Below are 21,475 nucleotides of genomic sequence, written 5' to 3' on the forward strand. Positions count from 1 at the left end.
TGTGATGCAACTTGGTTGCAACATTCAAAACCTGCCCTGCGGTGTGTTGCCATTATAGCGTCAATCTCAGTGCTTGTATTCCTTATGACGGACAAGCAAACTCGCTCTTTCACTATCTACACTTCTACAGTCATCCAAGAAGCGATGTTTAGTGACATGAAAGCCCTTGTGTAAGAAGCTTGTTGCTATCGCGTTTCTTGATGTTTAGGTTAGAATTAATTTTCTACTTTGTGTCAGTGTTTCATAATGCTCTAATTATTTTGCAATTGATTGCAAAAGTGCTTCCATCACCCTTGGAATCGTGGCCTTTCTATTCAGTTCTCCAGATTGTCCGTTGCTTATTTGGACCATCATCTACGAGCATTTCCCCATCTTCTGCTACGACATGGACACTTTTTCTTCTTGATCAGGTTTGGCAAACCTCTCTTTCTCTGCTCTATTTGAATGTTACATATAGTGGTATGGACTATTGCGACGCTATTGTTTAGGGTTTCTGTCAGTTTTGAGTCAATTGACGAGATGTTGAGCAAGAAGTAGACTTCTATGGGTTGCAAAGCTAGCTCCACCCATCGGAAGCTTGCTTTGAACTCTTTGCATTCAGTGAAATGTCCAAATCGCGACTATCTTAGCCTTCTGATAGACTGAAGAATTGTCTGAATGGTGGTATTCTTAACCTAAAGCTATCAGAGCTAGATTTAAGGTTGGATTGAAGATTGGTCGTTAGAGCCGTTTACAAATCCTTGTATGAAATCAGGTGAAATGGATTGGATTTTAACTTTTCTGTTGTAGTTGTTGCACTGACTATATAATCAATGTACCTTTGGGTTGATTACTTTCTTTCTTCAGAGGAAGAAAGTTACAATTATAAATCACTTGATTGGCTGCAATGATGTGGGAGTCATTGATGCACAGGTGCTCTTGTCTAAGTTTACAACTCTACAACTTGTTAAGTTTACGCCTACCTATGCATGAAGCTACAAAATCCCAAGTAATGGTGTGAGCTATGCCAAAAACATTTCAAGTGCTATCTGATTTGCATGTTTTGCATCGTCTCCGCAAGTTCTTATTGAGATTTCAGTGGTATGTTTATAATCCGAGTACAGTGAGCTATCATGTCTTCAGTGCAAGGTAGAAGGTGTATTCTCTGTAGGGCCTCATTTGAATGAGTGCATACATTTACATACCCACATAGAGACATACATGAATGTCTATAAATGCATGTATTTATAGATATATATGCATGTGCATGTGCATATATATGATATTTATGTGTAGGCATGTGAGTAAAAAATGCATGTGTGTATGTGTATTGTTGTGGAAGAATTCTTCTCTGTATTATGAATTGTATATGGTGTTCATGTCAGATTATTTTGATGTTTTAATAGGTGATGACCTATCTTATCCTGTCCATCGCGGCAGCTTCAGCGCAGTTTGGCAGGCTCTGCAATCCTAAATGTTTTCCTTTGTAAGTTCTATCTAAAATGTTGCTATCACAAAGAAAGAGGCTTCGTTACTTGTTTCCAGTGGTGACATTAGTGCTACTTGTATTTGACAGTCCCCTTCCTCTAATGATGTCTTTGATGATGAGGAAGAAAATGATGAGCCTCAGAGAGCTTGGGAAAATCTTCTACCCAATCATTGGTTTTGCGATTCATTGGTTAGTGGTTCTTTTCATATGAAGTCACTTTTGTTGTGTTCTTTTCTTGCTATTGGTCTCTAGACTCCGGTTCTTTTGTTAAACAAAAGTTACTTAGATTGTTTATTCAATTTTCTCTTCAAGAGTTTTGGCTTTAATCCTTTGAATTTTAATAACCCAGCTTGATTGCAGGCTTGCCTTAAAGTGAACCAAAAACGCTTTTAGCAAAAGCTTCAAATTTTAAACAAAAAACCAGGAGACTTTTAAGTTTACCTTTATTTTATAGTTCTAATACTCTATTACACATTGTTTGCAAAATTTAGAATGAATAGAAACAGTTTGGTACATGATATGTGTGTGTGTGAGAGAGAGAGAGAGAGAGAGAGAGAGAGAGAGAGAGAGAGAGAGATTTTAATAAAATAGATATACATTTAGAGAAAAAATTATAAGTTAACACCTTTCGTAATGTGTTTTAAATTAATAAGTGAAGTTTTCCATGGTTTTTTATGAGCATGCCATTATTTGTTATTTAGAGAACAATCTTTTTCATATATGTGCCTTAAATCCCACATGAGAAGCCTATTGCGTAGGTGGCTAGTATCATTAGTTTTGAGACTGAGGTTTGTATCAATTTACAAGGGAAATGATGTCCATTCTTTGACAAATTACATTGAATCGATTGCTATATTTTAATTTACTATTCATTATATTTTTTGTTTTTCATGGTTTGTCACTACACTTTTTTTCATTTGCAGTTCAACATGTATTTTTGCAAAAGCATGTGCTTCTAAAATTGTTAAGTTACTAGTATACATAAAATAGTGGGTCATTACATTCCGTACAAAATTCGTATGAGGGGGGATGTCTCATTGTGAGAACGTCTGTATCTTGTCCGTATGTAGGGGGTAGGTTAGCATGTAAGATACGTACGTAGGGGGTTTCTCTAATTTTGATGCACGCAGGTGACATGCCCCTATTACTAATAGTGAATCCCCCAAAATTTGGGCATCCTAGGGAAAAAGTAGTAGCATGATGACTCTAGAGTGTGTTCCACTTATGGTTCACGGGAAAAAAGGTCCATCCTACTGCTACTGTTGGAATTAGGGTTGTAGAGAAACGCACACAGCTTGGAGAAGACAAAGTAAGCTCAAGGCACACAATAGAGAGTGTATTACTTAGTGTGCAATTGAAAGATTGATAGCCCTAGAGTGACGGGCGTATTTACAATGCACGAGGGAAAAAACCTCCTAAAGAGGGAAAAAATGCCCGGCCGGTCCTAGTGTGTTCACACACATCACTACCACATGGATATGGTAACAAATCCCCCCTGGAGTGATGTGGTGACCGAGAGCTGGCACATGAGTAAAGGGAAGTGCCATGCCTTGAGGAAATGATCAGTCCATGAAGAGGAGTAAGCCCAAAGTTTTGCGGAAAGCTTCGAGCTTCTCACGAGACAATGCCTTTGTGAAAAGATCTGCAAGGTTGTCATGTGTTGGCACATAAGCCAAGATGATCTCTCCTGCAAAGAGCCTCTCCCTGACATAGTGGTAATGCACCTCAATGTGCTTTGCACGAGCATGAAAAACTGGGTTCCTCGCAACTGCCAATGCGCTCTGACTGTCAGTGTAGATAGTGTTGGTAGTGTCCTGTCCAACACCCAAATCAGTCTTAAGGCGTCAAAGCCATACACACTCAACCGTAGCTGTGAAGACTGCCCTGTACTCAGCCTCACAACTCAAAGTGGCCACAATAGGTTGCTTCTTGCTCAACCATGATATACATGAACTGCCAAGCATGAGACAAAAACCACTTGTGGACGCTTGTGTGTCAAAACAACAAGCCCAATCTGAGTCCGAAAAAGCATGTAAATATGGCGGCAATGATCTCCCCTTGGGATAAAACAAGACAAGATGTAAAGTGCCACTAAGGTAGCGGAAAATCCTCTTGACAGCCTGCCAATGCTTAGACCCAGGCTATGCATAAATCTGCTAACCTGTGAGACTGCAAACTGAATATCCGTCCTCATGTTGCATACATAAATGAGGCATCCAATAGCAGTTTGATAGAGAGGGACATTTGCAGGATCATCAACATCACGAAGATTCAATTTCAAACTTGTTTCCATCGGAGTGTCAATAGGTTTGCAATCCTCAAGTACAAACTTACATAACAATGTCTCTATGTAACTTTTCTGACACAAGGCAATACCACCATCATACTGCTTAAACTATATACCCAAGTAATGATGATGCAACAACCCCAAATCTTTCATCATGAAAGTAGCATTCAAATCAGCCTTAAATTCAGCAATATGTCTCTCATTTGGTCCAATGATCAGCAAATCATCAACATAAAGAACCACAATGAGAAGTACATCACCCTCACGCTTTACATACAATGTGCTTTTGGTTGGACTGTTACGAAAAGCATTGTTTGACCAAATGAGTGTCAGCTTTCTCATACCAAGCACGAGGAGATTGCTTCAACCCATAAAAATCCTTCTTACATCTGTACACTTTTCCTCTTGTCCTTTCTTGACAAAACCGTGAGGCTGCGTTACATAAACTTCCTCAAATATGTCACCATTCAAGAAAGTAGTAACAATGTCTAATTGACGTACATCCCAACCAAAATGAGCTGCGAATGCACATAGAAAAGGCACAGTAGTCATATAACAAGTGGGAGCAAAAGCTTCTTTCATAATCTATGCCTTTTTGTTGTGCATAACCCTTTGCAACAAGTCAAGCCTTATGGCGATCAATCTCACCATTCGGCTTGCGTTTCAACTTGTAAACCCACTTCATATCAATGGCCTTTTTGCCAGGAGGCAAATCACATAAAGTCCTTGTGTCATTTTCTATAAGTGCATCATATTCTGATTGCATGGTAGCCATCCAATTTTCTGAATTCTGTGCTTCATCAAAAGACAGAGGTTCCTTGACATCATGTAAGCTAGACACAGCCAAAGCATAACAATTTGATGCATAAGATCCATGGCGAGAGCCTGAACGAGTACGACTAGACAAAGGTGCATCCAATTTACTATCACGCAATGTATGCACCAGCCATTTTGGCATACCTCTAGCCTGCTCATTTTCAGCCCTTTCGACCTCATCATGTACATCTGCATTAGTAATAGGCTGATCTGGGGCTGATCTATAACATTTTTACAAACCCCCATAGGTTGTACATTTGCCTCATTGGAATTTACATTCATATTTCCACCACTAAAAAGAGGCAACAAAGTGTCATGAATGTCATGTGAGCTTACATTATTGTCTCTAGTACATGACAGTAAGGGCTGAACAGAATCTTCCACAAACACTACATCCTGTGAAACTAGAATATGCTTTCTTTGCGGATGATACAACCTGTAATGTTTGCTTTCAGCACTATATTTAACAAAAATACATTTGACAGCCTTATCATATTCAATTTTTTGCGTTGTGTTTGTGGCACCAAAGTATATGCCAAACAGCCAAAAACATGCACGTGCTCAATAGAAGGCTATCATGGCATACTTTATATGGAGTAATAGACTACAGAGCTTTCGTAGGACATTTGTTTAGTACATAAGTGGCACACTTGATGGCCTCAAGCCAAAAAGAATGCGGCAAAGCTTGACTTTTGACCATACATCGTGCCATTTCCATAAGGGACCTGTTTTTCCTCTCAGCAACACCATTTTGTTGAGGTGTATAAGGCACTGTACATTGGTGTTTTATCCCATGACTAGCCAAAAATGCATTAAATTCATACATATACTCCCCCCTCGATCGCAACGGAGGGTGCCCCATAGTACATTTCGAGACATTTTCAGCCATAGCCAGAAATTGTTTAAAGCACATAAAAATTTTGGACTTCGCTTTAAGTGCAAATACCCATGCATGCCTGGAGTAATCATCAATGAAAGTCACGAAGTAAAGGTAATTGCCCAAGGACGGAGTTTGCATGGGCCCACAAACATCACTATGCACAAGCTGCAACATGCATGTGTCCCTAATTGAACCATCCTTTGGAAACTTCGAACGTTGCATCTTACCCAAAGTACAGTCTTCACAAACATGTTTGACAAGTGCTTCAAGAGGCGGCAAAGAAGTAATCATATCAGATTTCTGCAAACGCAACAAACTGGAAAAATTCAAATGACCAAAACGGGCATGCCAAAGTTTTGCATCTGAAATAGCCCTTACCAACTGCATTTGTAAAATTTTATCCACACTTGTCATACGAAGTGAGCTTATACATTCCACGACACAAAAGGCCAGATATATGCAACAATTTCATCACAAAAACTGAGATCATGAACTATACATTTGTCATCCACAAATTTGACTACAAGTCCAAGTCTAGCAAGTATGGCTACAGACAAGAGATTCTTTTTGATCCCGGGTACATAAAGTGCATCAACAAGTGTAAAGGAATTGCCATTTGCAGCAATAAGCACAAACTTTCCAACTCTTTGAACCGTATAAGAGGCATTGTTGGCACAAGTGACTGAATTCCCATGAGGGACAGACTCAAGAGAGGTGACAGCAAGATTGTAAGTGCACTCTGCGCTGAAATCCCATTCTGTATCAACATCAGCAACACAGTCTTCTGTCACAAAAGACTCCACAATGGTTGTATTTGTAGTGGAACAAGCATTTGCCGTGGAACCACCCTCTTTCTTCTTAGCCTCTTTGGCCTTCAAATTAGGACACTGCTTGATCAAGTGATCATTAGCTTTACAATAATGGCAACGCATCTTCTTTTTGCCCTTATCACTAGAATTTCCAGATGAATTGCTGCCAGCAGAAGCATTAGAAACAGAAGTTTTGCCACTCGCAGCAGAATCATAAAAAGTGGTTGCATTGCTATTACCATCTTTTCTTTGAGAAGCAATAAAAGCCTGTTCAACTGCACGTTGCCCGAGTCCTGTTTTTTCTAGAAAGTGACTCTTGGAACAACAATGTGCATAATGCATCAAACTTGACAACTTCACGATTTCCTTGGGTCATAAGTCTCCTAGTACTAGCAAAAGTCTGGTAAGAATCTGGTAAGGTATCAATAACAGTTTGCACACGGGAACTATATGAATGACTTCACCTGTAGAGAAATAAGTTTCTCATTGATACCCTTGACACCAGCAAGGAAAGTATCCATATCATCTTCCTCATGCATAATCTTCGACTTCATCTCTTTACGTAGCAAAGCAATTTTAGCCTAATTGCGGCTTGCATAAAGACCTGTTAGAATATCCCAAGCCCGTTTTACAGATTTTGTTGAACGAATTTGAGGAACAATGGTGCGCTTCACAGACAACACAATCAATGCATGAGCCTGTGCATCCTTTACATCTCAACGAGCTTGTTCTGCCGTGTGCAAAACAACTCTAATAACAACAATCCTTGCAGCTAGACCTGCAACATCCTCAACATCACCGACATCCTCAGAACTAGGACGTACATCAATGCCCTGCACAATATTCCAGACGCCCTTTGATACAAGAACATGTTGCATCATGTAAGCCCACATAGGATAATTGTCCCCATCCAATCTGTCCTCAACAGCAAACATCTTGAACACATTTGTGTTGTTGTCAGCCATGATAAATGCTGCACCTGATGTGAAAACTGCCCGAAAAGAGGAGAAACGAAGCGGGAACAACACGTGCTATATATCACAAACCGTAGAAGACTGTAAGGACCTATTATGCAAAAAACGGCACTAACAAAATTTCTGCACAAATCGCAAAATAGCCTGTGCAGTATTGCCTGTAGCAGAAACGGAGGATATGAGCCCGAATAAAAAATCTGAGCAAACTAAGCTCTACGAGCCCTCCCAAAAATTTTCTCAACCTGCGAACGCTCGCTAAAGCTCACTGAAGTAAAAGAAAATGAGCAGGCGTGTGCTAGAGCTACTGACGACTAAGCTCAGGAGGACGCAACCTGCTCTGGTACCAATTATTGGAATTAGGGTTGCAGAGAAACGCAGACAGCTTGGAGAAGACAAAGGAAGCTCAAGGCACAAAATAGAGAGTGTATTACTTAGTGTGCAATGGAAAGATTGATAGCCCTAGAGTGATGGGTGTATTTACAATGCACGGGGGAAAAAACATCCTAAAGAGGGAAAATATGCCCCGGCGGTCCTATTGTGTTCATACACATCACTACCACATGTATATGGTAACAGCTACCAAAGGATCACCAGTAGATAATGGAGATGGAAACAGGCCAAGGAGAAAGTGTGGCAAGTTTGTAAGAGAAGTTGGTAGAGAAAGATGCAATAATTGCTTAGTTAGAGGCCAGGCTTGCAAGGTATCAGCAACAGTATGTGATTCTATGCCCATGTGCAAATGAATTTGGTATTGAAGACCTAATGCTCCTACGAATAGTTTGATTGTTGATTATCTAGCAATTGTGAAACAATGGAATTTCTTACCATAGTGTCCAGTCTAGTGTACAAAGCCTTACAAGATATCTATTGTCTACATGAAGAGGACACCAAGGCTAAAGTTAGTTCCTTAGTCACTATGAGACTAGGCACTTGATGAATATGGTGTAACTAGAATATATCCTTTCCTCCTAGGGTGAAGTGTAGGCAGAACTTGGATGAAAGTCAATGACTTCCCTTTGGTTGAAATGGATTTGACTTCTCAATTTTATGGGCTTGAATTTGAATCGTCCCCAAAGTGCCATGTGCTCAAGTCTAGAGGGTATGACAATCCTCCTTAGGTTTGATGGAGAGAAAAGGATAGAAGTCACAAAAATTACTGCCCTTTCGCCGAAATGGATTTGACTTCTCGTTTAGAATTCAAATTGGAGAGAGAGAGAGAGAGAGATCTAGTTTTTCATAAAGAAGGCTCTAGGTGTTCACCAAGAAGGCACCTTCCCCATCCTTATCTCTATTAGGTAATCTTAGTTTTTTTTTTGAAAGTCAAATCACAAATGATATCGGTAACATAATAATTTATACCCAACTGTCAACGAAAGTTCTGCCACCCAGTTCGGCATCGCAGGAGCCGCCGCTTCTCAGGAGGGTGCAACGTAGGGGGTGGCGGGCGCAGAGAGAGGGAGGGATGGAGTGGCTTATCCGCCGATGTGTAGCTGACAAGGCTCTCGCTCGCTCTCTATCAGGCTCTCTCTCTCTCTCTCTCTCGCGTTGTTGCACTGACTAGTCTGCAATCACATGGCCATTCGAACCGCAAGCCTACAATATGCATGCACGGTTGACCAAATTCAAACTAAGGGCGATTTGGCATTTGCACGAGCTGCCCGGCCTAGAACTAGTCCACTCCCCTTCTTATAAAAGGGGGGGACGTCTGATCTCCTGTAGCCATACTTTTGTGAGTTGCAAATTTCCAAAGCTTTTTGCCTCTTTACATCATACACATTCTACTTGATTATCCTAGAAAATGTCGGCAGCCATAGTCGGACAGGGGGTGGTGTTGGTGGTGGTGCCTTTGATGATGGGTGGAGCAATGGCGGCGTGGTACAACTTTTGGTTTACTATAGTGATATTCTCAATGGTATTCAAGTTTTGTATGGCAATGGCACCACCAAGCTCCATGGCTCTGCAAAGGGAGATTCTCGTGAGGTATTTTTCATCCTTTCTCTTCCCATATTGAAGCATCACTCCACATGCACTTAATGATAAGCTTTGCAATTGAGAGGCATCCCCCCTTGGCATTTATTCTAATTCTTCTCATTAAGCTTTTGATCTATATATTGTCCCTGTATTAAATGGATTGGAAATGTGAGATGAACTATTGTTTCCTCAGATCATCATACAAATAATTAGTAATTATTGTTTTAAATCATTTTAGTAATTAATTTTTTAAATCCTTACTTAAACATTGTAGGGTCACACTATGTTCATTGTTCTCTTTGCTCTCTCCTAAATAACTGCGGACAATTTGCTAAAATAGTTTTCATGTGTTTCAGTTCATTTTTACCTCCCCTTCACCTAGTTCTATGGACATTTCTCTCACCGTGGGAAGTGACGCCAGCAACTTCACAGGGGATCCCAATGGCATAGGTGAATTGTCTCTTGGAATCGGATCATCAACTACACCTCCATCTCTCCCAGATGGCACGACGGGCACTATCATTCGCCCACAAGTCCTTGGCTTTTTTGGTAGAAAAGGCACTAATATTGATAGCCTCGGCCTCTACCTCTCCAACCCTATCATCTAGTTCCCCTCATTTTACCCATGTCATCATATACTACTCCATATTTTTATATTCTAGTCTAATCCGTTGTCTAATACTCAAATATCTACACATTGTACGAAACTTGTCATGAAAGTTTACATGCCAATCCATTCTTCATTAAGCATCCTTACCTCATGAAAAGCCTTTAAATTGGTTGTGGTACATCAAAGATACTTTTATGTATATTTTATTTGGATTTATAGTGAATATTTGGTGTTATATAGTCTCTTTTTGTTTCCACCTCTTTCTTTTCTTGTTCACGCATGCACGTGCACACACACACACACACACACACACACACATTATAGAAATATAGTGACAGACAAACACACTCAGAATACAAGTACTTATTAAAGTCATCAAAATCACGAACAGTATAATGTCTAAGACTCCTCAACGTAACTGCATTTTGTAGGACTAATGCAGATTACCCACCTTGATGACGACACCACTGTGTGAGAATGAGCTTGCTGAGGGAATGAGTAAAAACGCAATGTTTCTTCTTAAAAGCACTGTCAAATCAAGCTACTACTTGATACAATTGAGTAGCTTAAGATTCCAGAGTAATTTTTATGTTGTTTGCATAACGACCAATTCATTGTAACTTTGCAATCCCAAAAGTTAACTTGGTCTTTTAAAGACGGTTCATTTCGTTTCTGGTTCTCTCTTGACAGGTCTTAAGCTTTACTCTCGGCAGATAGAGCTTTAAGGTCTCTTGAGATAATCCCCTACGATGTTAAAATTCTCTATCCATTTTAGGGTTCTATCTTCCTCCCTCTCTATCTCAACCAACTGCTTAGATCATATCGAGTAGTGGAGTATTCCGTAGCATATTTATCTAATATGTTCAGATCCACCACATTGTTACCTTTTGATCGTATACGTCATTTTGCATTCTGAAGACGTTATTAACATTTCATTTCATTTCTTCTCTCTCTCTCTCTCTCTCTCTCTCTCTCTCTCTCTCTCTCCGATTTAGGTGATCTATAGCCTCAATCGAAGAGCACGAAGCCCTCTACGCATTGATGTAAAGACAGAATTTTTCTGTGTAATGGAAGGCTTTGCTGTAACAGCATCTCAGAACTGATAAAACTGTCAAAACTTTGCGTTTTTGTTGCCGACTTGAAGGCAATGTAAGACAAAACTCGCAAGGGTGGAAAAGCCACACTCGCCATGGAGAATGATGCAAAATCTCCAAGGAATTTGGATGCTAATCCAACCACATCATCTACAACAACGGAAGCAATGATCATGGCATACTTGATCTTGTTACAAGAAACTGTCAACAAATAAGGTGAAGAGTTGCGCGCACTTGCAATGGAGAATGGTACTTTAAGAGTTCTCGTGGTGGAGAATGAGCACCTCAAGAAGGTTCTTGAAATTCAAACAACACGCTTGATGCATCTTGAGAATGAAGTTCAAGAATGTAAACGCTCTCTTGTTGACATGAATGTATTGAAAGAGCGCTTGAGCAGAGTTGAGAGTGATCATGTATTGAAAGAGGAAACAATAGATACAATACGACATGATGTATGTGAGATGAGAAATGCATCCAAATCATGGGCTGATATATGTAAGGATAATGTGGTTTCTACATCTCCTATAATGCAAGCTGTTGTCCAAGCAAAGAATGTAGAGAATGTGGACACTCAAGAATTGCACGAACGACAAAAACGCTCAAAGAACATCGTCATTCGTGGAATCAAGGAGGAAAGCATGGAAACACCCCAATCTCTTGCAGTTGCTATTGAAGAGTTTTTTGCTACACACTTTGGCATGTCAGGAATCATGGCTTATGGTGCACATCGAGTTGGAAAACAAGGAGTCCCTCGCTCAGGAGAAAGACCTATTGTATGTACCATGGCTGATGAGGTAAAGAGAAAGATCATCCTTGACAATGGTTGGATCTACCTCAAAGGAACAGGTTGTAATGTATATGAGGATCGCACTCTTATGCAACAAAATGTACGTCACAAAGCATATGAGGAAAGAAGCAAGAAGGTTAAGGTATCACCTCAAGAAGAAAAGCCACTTAAGGAGGATGCAAGTCCACCCAAAAAATAGGGACACATCATCTATGAGACCAACTCACGCTTGCGAATAAGCTTTTGGAATTGTAACGGGTATCCATGGAATGCGGGAATTGGCATTGATGAGCTTACCAATGACTCCGATGTGATACTTCTTGTCGAAACATGGGAGCATGATGCGCAACGAATTCTTGGATTTGACAAATACGATGTGCATTCTTTGATGTGGGCCAAAAATGCAAAGCAACGAAGAGGCCAAGGAGGCGTAGCATGTATGACCAAAAAGGGTTTGAAAGATGTTTCCATTGTCAAAGAAGATAAGTATAAACGCTACTTATGGTTGAAAATCAGCCCACCAAATGGTCAAGTCATGTTTGTGGCTGGTTGCTACATTCCTCACTATGACTCCAACTTTTATGCTTGCTTGAATATGGATAGAGATCAGCCCTTTGTTGAACTAGAGGAAGACATTGCTCATTACAAGGATCAAGGTGAAGTCATTGTTTTTGGAGACATGAATGCTCACACAAATATGTTACAACACGACACACAACAGGTAGACATGCCGCATGTCTCAAGAAGAATGGATGACTCATACATGTATAATCGAAGTTCTAATGATGCAAAAGAAGTGGATCACTATGGAAAGTCACTTCTACATATGTGCAATAGTACTGGAATGCTCATTGCAAATGGTGTATCTCTATGGCAAGGCACCAATGACTTTACATGTAGAAAGCACAACGGTGCTAGCGTGATTGACTATATGTTGTTCTCGGAAGCCACTCTAGAATGCATACAAAGCTTTACACTTGGTGAATGGAATCCGGAATCGGATCATATGATGTTATGTATTGACCTCAAGTGTGGTAAACGGCCCGAGCATGTAGCCTCCAATCATGATGTGAATCATTTGTACCTACGTCTAGACCTCAAACGAGCACTTATATATGCTGATATGGTGGACCAAATGTTAAGCATGATAGAGCATCAAGAGAGCCCAACATTAGAATGCAAGTGGAAAGTTTTCAAAGAAGTAATTTTCTCTTGTGCGAAGGAATGCTTTTCGGTGAAACACATGTCTTGCAAAATGTCTAAGAAGGGTAGCACCAAGAAGAAATGGTTTGACATGGAATGTAGTCAAGCCCGAAAACACTTGCTAAGATTGGATGCAATCAAAGACAAGGAAGTTTACTTGGAATGTTCACACACATATAAAGCACTTGTTCAAAAGAAGAGGAGAAGGTGGGAAGTCGAAAAACAACTTCTTTTAGCACAAGAGAAAGCACATGCATGTGGCAAATTTTGGCAAAATCTAAAAGGCAAGCGCGTTGAGAGCTTTGGTGACTGGACTCTTGAGGATATGTATATGCATTGTAACAACCTCTATGAGCAACCCAATGTTGATAAGATGGAGTGTTGTAGCTCCCTTCCGTTTATGTCTCCCTTCTTTACCATTGAAGATGTATGCCGCGCGCTTGAGAAACTTGCTACTCGCAAGGCAGGTGACCTTCAGGGTGTCAAGGCTGAAATGATTAAATGGACAAGCAAGAAAACACGATATTGGATATGCGATATGTTTAACCTTGCACTTCAGTATGACATGCCTCATAACTGGAGTGCAAATTGGATCAAACCTTTGCACAAAGGAGGAGATGTAAACAATGTGAACAACTATCGCACTATAATGGTTGGTTCTTTGATGGCAAAGTTATTTGGATGTATCATGGAGATGAAGATAAGTGAATGGGCTGAAAAGAATGGCAAACGTGTACTTGGCCAAGCAGGTTTTCGAAAGCATCATAGCACTATTGATCACCTTGTCACTCTTCGAGTTCTTATGGAAGAGTCTCGATTGAAAGGAAAAAAGTTGTATTGTTGCTTTGTGGATTTCAAGAAAGCTTTTGACATGGTACCGCGAGGAAATCTTTGGAGACGTATGCAAAGCCTTCAAGTGCCGAGAGAATTTATGCATGCAGTCTTTCGCATTTACCAAAAAGTGATATGTCGATTACGTATGGGAGATGGAATTTCAAAATTTTTTGCAAGCACTATTGGTGTCAAACAAGGATGCCCACTTTCCCCAACCCTCTTTGGGCTACTCATTGATGAATTGGAATGCATGGTTCTTGACTTTATGCAGCAAGAAGGCATAGAAGAGGTTAAGATCGGAAATGTGGTGATCATGCTTTTGCTTTATGCCGATGATGTAGTGCTCTTGGCACATACCTTAGAAGGTGCACAAAAGCTTATGAGTGTCTTGGAACGCTTTTGCCTACATAGCGGGCTGATCGTGAATGGATCCAAAACCAAGGTTATGCTTGTAAAGACCCTCAATGATGAAAATCCATGCATTGTATACAAGAATGAGAAACTTGAAGTGGTAGATCACTTTAAGTACCTTGGCCTTGAGGTTCCATCCAATCATAAATGGAAGGATTGTGCAATGTGTCGCTTGGAAGCCGGAAAGAGGGCCTCTTATGCATTTGAGAACATGTGCAATGCAGGAGAGATCAAGTGTTGGGCTCTCAAAAAGTACCTCTTTGACACATTGGTGACACCGGTGCTTCTTTATGGAGTGGAGGTGTGGGGTGGAAACATCGGGAAGTCTACTTGGAAAGAGTTTGAGAATGTCCAAAAGCGTTTTCTCACCAACTTTCTCCAAGTCAAGACACAAACACCCTACATGCTCTTACTTCTTGAGTCCGGATTGCTTCCCATTGAGGTCTTGGGCATGCAAAAGGTTGTGGAGTACATGCGTAAGACACAACGTAGCCCTTTGCATCGACTTCCTAGAATCGCATATGAAGCAAGTCAAATGGTTCAAAAGACATGCAAGAGCAAAATACTAAGTTCGGGGTGGATGCTTGATATCAAGAAATGGTTTGGAAGATGGGATGCATGTCACTTGGTCAAGGATGCATCGATCGACTCCCAAGTTAATGAGGCCTTCTTACAACACCAATGTATCACGGCTTGGGAGAAATCCGGAGGTTCTCGCTTCAGCCATTACATCACACACGTTGCCCCAAACTACAAATCTCTCTTCTTCTCGGAACGAGGTAAGCGAACCCATTCCTACATCCTTGAGCCCATCCCGTTGAGTGCGATCCGCACCATTGCCTCCATTCGTCTTAGCTCCCATTCTCTACGCTGCGAGACAGGACGTTGGGGCACTGGCGAGGAGTGTCATCGACTTTGCACCTTATGCCCTCGTCAAGTGCGAGAGAGTGAGTACCACACACTACTTGAGTGCTCAGCTTTTGACCACATTAGGTCCTCTTTTCCCATATATTCAGCCATGATCTCTCCCTACATACCTTCCTCTCCCAACCACGATGTGGACTCTCTATTGCGACGCTCATTTCAGCCATTTTTGAGCATCGAGAGTCACTTGTGAACTCCACTCACACCACGTGACATGTTCATTTGGTCCCATAGGGCATATTTGACCTCCCAGGACGATAATAGAACTATCTCTCTCTCTCTCTCTCTCTCTCTCTCTCTCTCTTCCTATTTTTCACTTTACGTCTCTCTCTCTCTCTCTCTCTCTCTTTTCACCATTAATTACAAAAATTACATTACACTCTCTCTCTCTCTCTCTCTCTCTCTCTCTCTCTCTTCTTTCGATAGCCAGTAGCCTATTTAAGATCAACCTGGATCAACAGATTATACACTATCTACTTAGTTTCCACAAGCAGGACAATCTCTCTTGATCACCTTACTTGCTCTCTTTGAAGCATACACACCTTCACACACACACACACACACACACACACACACACACACCTGAGTACACACACACACACACACACACACACACACACACACACACACACACACACACACACACACACACACACACACACACACACGAAGGACTTGGAGTCCAAGCAATTTTGAACACCCGCCGAGCTACAGCGGTCGGACAGACAAGTTAAGCACACGAACGGCTATTGAACCGCAAGAAAAACAATATGAACGGGTACATTCAACGCGAAAAGGCTCGGCATTAACATAGCGGCTATTAATCAGGTTGGCTTGAGTTACTTACCTGAAAAATTAGGAATTTGATATTGTTATATTAATCACGAAAAGGCTTGGCATTAACATGGCGGCTATTATTCAGGTTGGCTTGAGTTACTGACCCGAAAAATTAGGAATTTGATATTGTTCTACCCTCAAGAGGCACTGCACATTTAGGAGATTTAATTCTCATGAGTAACCATAATTCCTTTTATTCTTAAAAAATGGAAAGACACAAATCTGTGAAAATGCGCTTGCCGAATGAAGCGTAACACTGAAATAATTCTCCTTAAAAGCCCTGTATAATCAAGCTACTACATGATACAATTGAGCAGCATAAGAGTCGAGAATTTTTTAAATTCGTAACTCTTAAATGGCATAAGTCATTATAAATTTCCAATCCCGCAAGATAACTTGGTCTTTTCAAAGACGTTAATATAACATGCAAGAAGAAGGGCTCCAGAGGAAGATAGAGGTCAAAAGGGAGCACCAAATTTTGTATCCTTTTTGCTCGCAAGCCACCATGCGATAGTAATTGGTTCATACTATTTATTGATTCCCCAAATAATTTTGGATATATAAACCCTACTTTTTGGTATGGATGGCCTTATGAGTTGATCAAGAGGCTTGGTGGTCTTTCTTGTAATTATGTGACGCTCACATTGCGCACTCTAGGGCCTCTACTCATAGTAGTTGAGTAGGCCTTCCAAGGATCCTTTCGAGACTATTGAAATAGTGATTAGTGTACAATCCTAAGGAAACTACCTCATGGGACACTATTTTGATGGCATCTATGGACAAAGATCTTGAAGAGGCTAGAAACATCTATTATGAATCTATATTGTATTCCTATACTATTGATTACAATGTAGATATCTACACAATTGATGATAAATCTAAACCACTAAGGCTAGGGGGAGGTGACCATTGACTCCCTCCACCCTTGGTGGTTGTAAAAGGAAAATGGGGCCATCTATTTGAGCATGGGAAAGGTACCATCTTCCTCAAGGCTCTCTTATACGAAGCCATAAATTCTTGGGGTAGATTTTCCCATAAGGGTACCCCAATCAAAAATGCACCACCACTTGTGGGCGACAACAGTTTTTCCAACCCCAATGAGTATATAATGGACCAACACCAACACCTTTGGTCCCTACATGGGATCCTTACTTGATTGTTACCCTTTTTAGACAAAATCTGGCTAATGGAGGGCCTCATCAAGGGGTAGAGGTTACCTCAATGCCACCTCCACCTCCACCTCCACCTCCACCACTTCAACCTACCTTAATTGGAATAACGATTGTGTGTAACGTGTGTGTGGACAATCTATTTAATATTTGGACATGCCATGATGGATATAAGAAATGCATTTGTCAAAAACAAAACCTCTTTCTAAAACACTATAACCTAACAAAAGCTCATTACTCCTTTTGTAGGTAAGGAAAAAAATATTGTTCTTTTAAACCATTCAATAAAACTTTCATCACTTGACACCCCATATACTTCCGCTTGGAAAACCTTCCTAGTATTATCAAATTATTGGCAAGAGAGACTTTGTTTTGTTGAGTCCTCTATCCATATCCAATCAACCCGTAGCTTGTTTTTTTTCAAGGTCAGAGTATATATTTCTTAGTAAGTATGAGAGCTTTCTACCTTTTATGACATCATCAGCTAGACCAGCATGTTAAAAAGTAATGATGAGGTAAGCATGAATAATTTCAAAACCCAAAAAAAGGGTCCATTAAGTTTTACAGAAACCTTATGGAAAACAAATTTACCCTTCCCAAAAGTGAATCTAGTATTACTAGCTTGTGAATGTGTTACAACATTACAAATGAGTTCTATCTCAGCAAATGCTAATAAAAATTCATAACTCTTCAGACATCTCTAACCAAAGAGAGTAAAATAACGCAGATTCCCTTATTCTCTTCAAGTTCAGGCCTTTAAAGCCTATTCTAGATATATTTGCGTTATAAAAGACTAACTAAAATGATAGCCAACGTGTGAATAGGAAGCCTTTTCAACTAGATCCATTGTAACAGCTCAATATTATATTTCCCTCAACTCTAGGTCACAGAAGGAAGAATTTTGCAAAAATAAGATCCTTTCCTCTCTCTCTCTCTCTCTCTCTCTCTCTCTCTCACACACACACACACACACACACACACACACAAGAACATTATGCTCAAAAGACAAATGGCTTTAGACAACGGGAATGTAATTCGCAAAAAAATGACTCAATATTTGATTCATTTTGTACAATATGGTCATAATGAGGAATTATTCCAATACTTCTAATCATCAAGACTAAACTTGTAGGTGAAATTAAGATTAATATAGGTCTTCATCTTCACATTTAGGAGACAATAGCTCAGGTAACCACTTTAAGCAAAGATAACAGTCTCACCTACATCAAGACATTATATTATGTTAGATTTGGCTATGTTTGGCATGTGTCATTCGTAGGTGCCAAGGAATCTATTAAGTGTTATCCATGTCATACTTAAAATTTATTAACTTAGAAACTATTTCTATCATATGTAAAGCACATTAGATAAAAAAGAAACCTCTTTTGTAAAACACTATAAGCTAACCAAAGGTCATTACTCCTTTTGTATATAAGGAACAAAATATTGTCCTTTTAAACCATTCAAAAAAACTTTTATCAATTGTCACCCAATGTACTTTTGTCTAGCAAACCTTCCTAGTATTATCACCTTATTTGCAAAAGAGACTTTTTTGTTTGAGCCCCTTATCCATATCCAACCAATCAGTAGCTGATATTTTTTTAAAAGTCCCTAAAAGTACTATAATTTGTATGAATCTTTATACAAGAGAACTTCTTTCTTCAAAAGACCTAACACAACAAAGTTCATCACTCTTCTTGTAACACACATTTAGGAAAATAGGAAAAAATTCACACATTTGGGATGATTCTTTGTGTCTCATGGACTTGAGGTAAGGTTGTATTGTACTAGGCTGATGCACATATGAAAACTGAGATACAATGTTTAGTGGATGCTTATGAGTCTGCAAGATCCAATATGGTCCATTTTCAACAACCATACTATACACTAGAGTGTTTTTGCACATGTTAGTTTACAAACACACACACACACTCACGCGCACGTGCACACACACACACACACACACACACACACACACACACACACATGCTCATGCACCCAAAACAAAATTTTCTTCACACATGCTTCATTTGATCAAACAATTAAAATATAAGTTGCAAGAAAAACTTGGGTGACTAAGTGAAAAAAAACACCATTCATATTGAATAAGATTTCTTGAAGATTACAAAGGTGGGATGCCATTATCAATGTTGATAATGACCCTAGCTATGGGTGGACTAATTGGAACCATTGCTAGAAGATTACAAAGGTGAAAGGCCAATGCTAAGTGATCATTCCTCTTCATTTGCATTGACATTTGATGGTGCCTCATGTTCATCAAGTTTCAACTGACTCTCTTTGGCCTTGAGGATTATTGGCTTTGGAATCTTGATTTTTTCGAGAATTCGTCCACCCTTGGGCTTCCATGCCCAAATGATGCAGCTAGTGTCTTCCCAGCGTTGAGGATCATTGATGTTCTCTCTCCAATACTTGTTCCAACAATCCTTGTAAACATCCACATCACTTGCATTCTTCTTCTTTGAAATTGGTGCCCAGTATTGTATCTTCACTTGAAGATAGGTTGTCGAGTCATTGTTCTGATCAATATCTGTTGCTACCACTCCTAACCAAATTGGGTAATTTTCATCACAAAGTTTCACAAGTACAAAGTCTCCCTTTTCCACATCAAGAGTTGGGTTGGACAACTCAGCAGGTTTGTTGCGCATTGGACCACAATAGTGGCCCTCGCTTATGTCAAGGGCTTCATCTTGACCATCTTCCAATGGAACTTCAAGAGGATGATCTTGTTCATGTATACTCCTTGGCGAGAAGTCATCAAATAAAGTGTTTTCACTTTGTCCAAGGTTTTGCATAGCTTGCATGAGATTCTCCCAGGACATAAGAACTAGATTGATCCACCTAGCATACTCACTTTCATCTCCTTTCTCTTGCAAGTGAGCTTCAAGATTTGGTGTTTCAAGTCAAATCTTGATTTTGGCATTCTTGCTTATTTATTTATTTATTTGTCTTTTATTAGCTTTTATAAATAAAATTGAACAAAATTATCCAAAATTCATTTAAAAAATCCATTATGAATCCAAAAATAAGAAAAACACGCTAATTTTAATGCTTGGCTATATTTTGTGGATTGCTCCATTTTGATCACTATTTTGGCCAAAAATATAGAAAAAGAGTGAAAATTATACTGTTTTGGCTTTTTTTGGCAATATTTACACACACCTAGGGATTATCATATTACGTATTCTCCATTCTAAGGGAATTTTAATTTTAAGTTGCAAAAATCTACACGTTAACATTCAAGCACTTCAAAACATTGGCCTTTTCCTAATCTACCTCAAATATATGTGTTCGCATTTAGATGCCTCCCCACTCTCCTTGCTTGAGTCCTTCGGTAGCAGAGTGTTGTACAATTTTTGCAATGCATGGGCGATGAATTCCTGTCTATGCATAGAGAAGGTTTGCTCTACCATGCTATTGAAGTCAATTTATTTTAAAACACTATGTTGTGCAAGAGGTACATCTTAAGACATACTCAAGGGTTGTCCATGGCGCAATATCCTATTGGCTAACTCTCCTAAAGAGAAACTCTTGAATTCGTTGTGCTCATTCCTTGATAGTGTGGTATGAACCTTTTGCAATCGTGGTTCTAGAAGCGGTGGGCACTATAGTGGATGGTGTTGCTAGTGATAGCCGTTTTTTCGGCTCTTTGTAATTGCCACAGTGAGTTACCTCACCCTACCAAAATCACCCAAACACTGTGGCTATCCCTACCATTTCACTGTACATAGGCGTGCATGAGTCACGGGACTTTTCCCATATCTTCTTAAAAAACCCTCAATTAGCTAGCCATTGGGCTAGTTGAGCCAAAAATAATAATAATAATAATAATAATAAGTATATTATGGCCTATGCGTATGTAAATATTTCTTTGTATATAGGGCATAAATAAAAGATTTTTTCATAATTATTTTGATATTTATTTAAATATTTCTACGTAGGTGTGTGTTATTTTTGCTCTGTACATTGCCTCACCATTACCACAATTTTTCTTACCATTTTTCATACTCTTTATTCCATATAGAAATATTTTCATGTAAGCTTCTCTTATATTTGGTGTAACTCCACATCAACAAAAATCCAAAAAAACTAGTTTTATTTATGTGTATATTTTTTCACTATTATGATTTTTCCCTTCCTACATCTATTTTGTTTTTTTTTCTAAAAAATTAGAACACCAAAAATATTTATCTTTTTATGGTAGCCTCATAATAAGAGAGATTTCTTTTGACCCCTTTATATTTTTTTCCACTTATATTATTTATATTTGACATGTACATATTTTTTAGATCCCTCAATATTTGATTTTCTTAGTTGTACTATTCACTTATATCATAATCTCAACAATATCTTCAATTATAGACCTACCAAATAATGTCAAGG

The 21,475-nt window shown here is 39.5% G+C and overlaps 1 protein-coding gene across 1 annotated transcript in view; it reads left to right on the plus strand.

Moving 5' to 3' along the window:
• The first annotated feature begins 267 nt into the window (after positions 1 to 267).
• Positions 268 to 21,475, plus strand: part of LOC147460826 (uncharacterized) — a 114,088-nt gene continuing 92,880 nt past the window's right edge. Inside the window, exons 1-4 of the mRNA XM_086508518.1 lie at positions 268 to 754; positions 847 to 912; positions 1,386 to 1,465; positions 1,556 to 1,657. The gene's annotated coding sequence lies outside the window, so the exon portion shown is untranslated. The remainder of the gene's footprint in view (positions 755 to 846; positions 913 to 1,385; positions 1,466 to 1,555; positions 1,658 to 21,475) is intronic.

Source organism: Adiantum capillus-veneris, chromosome 3 (assembly GCF_014529385.1).
Source record: "Adiantum capillus-veneris isolate H3 chromosome 3, ASM1452938v2, whole genome shotgun sequence".
Classification (NCBI taxonomy): domain Eukaryota; kingdom Viridiplantae; phylum Streptophyta; class Polypodiopsida; order Polypodiales; family Pteridaceae; genus Adiantum; species Adiantum capillus-veneris.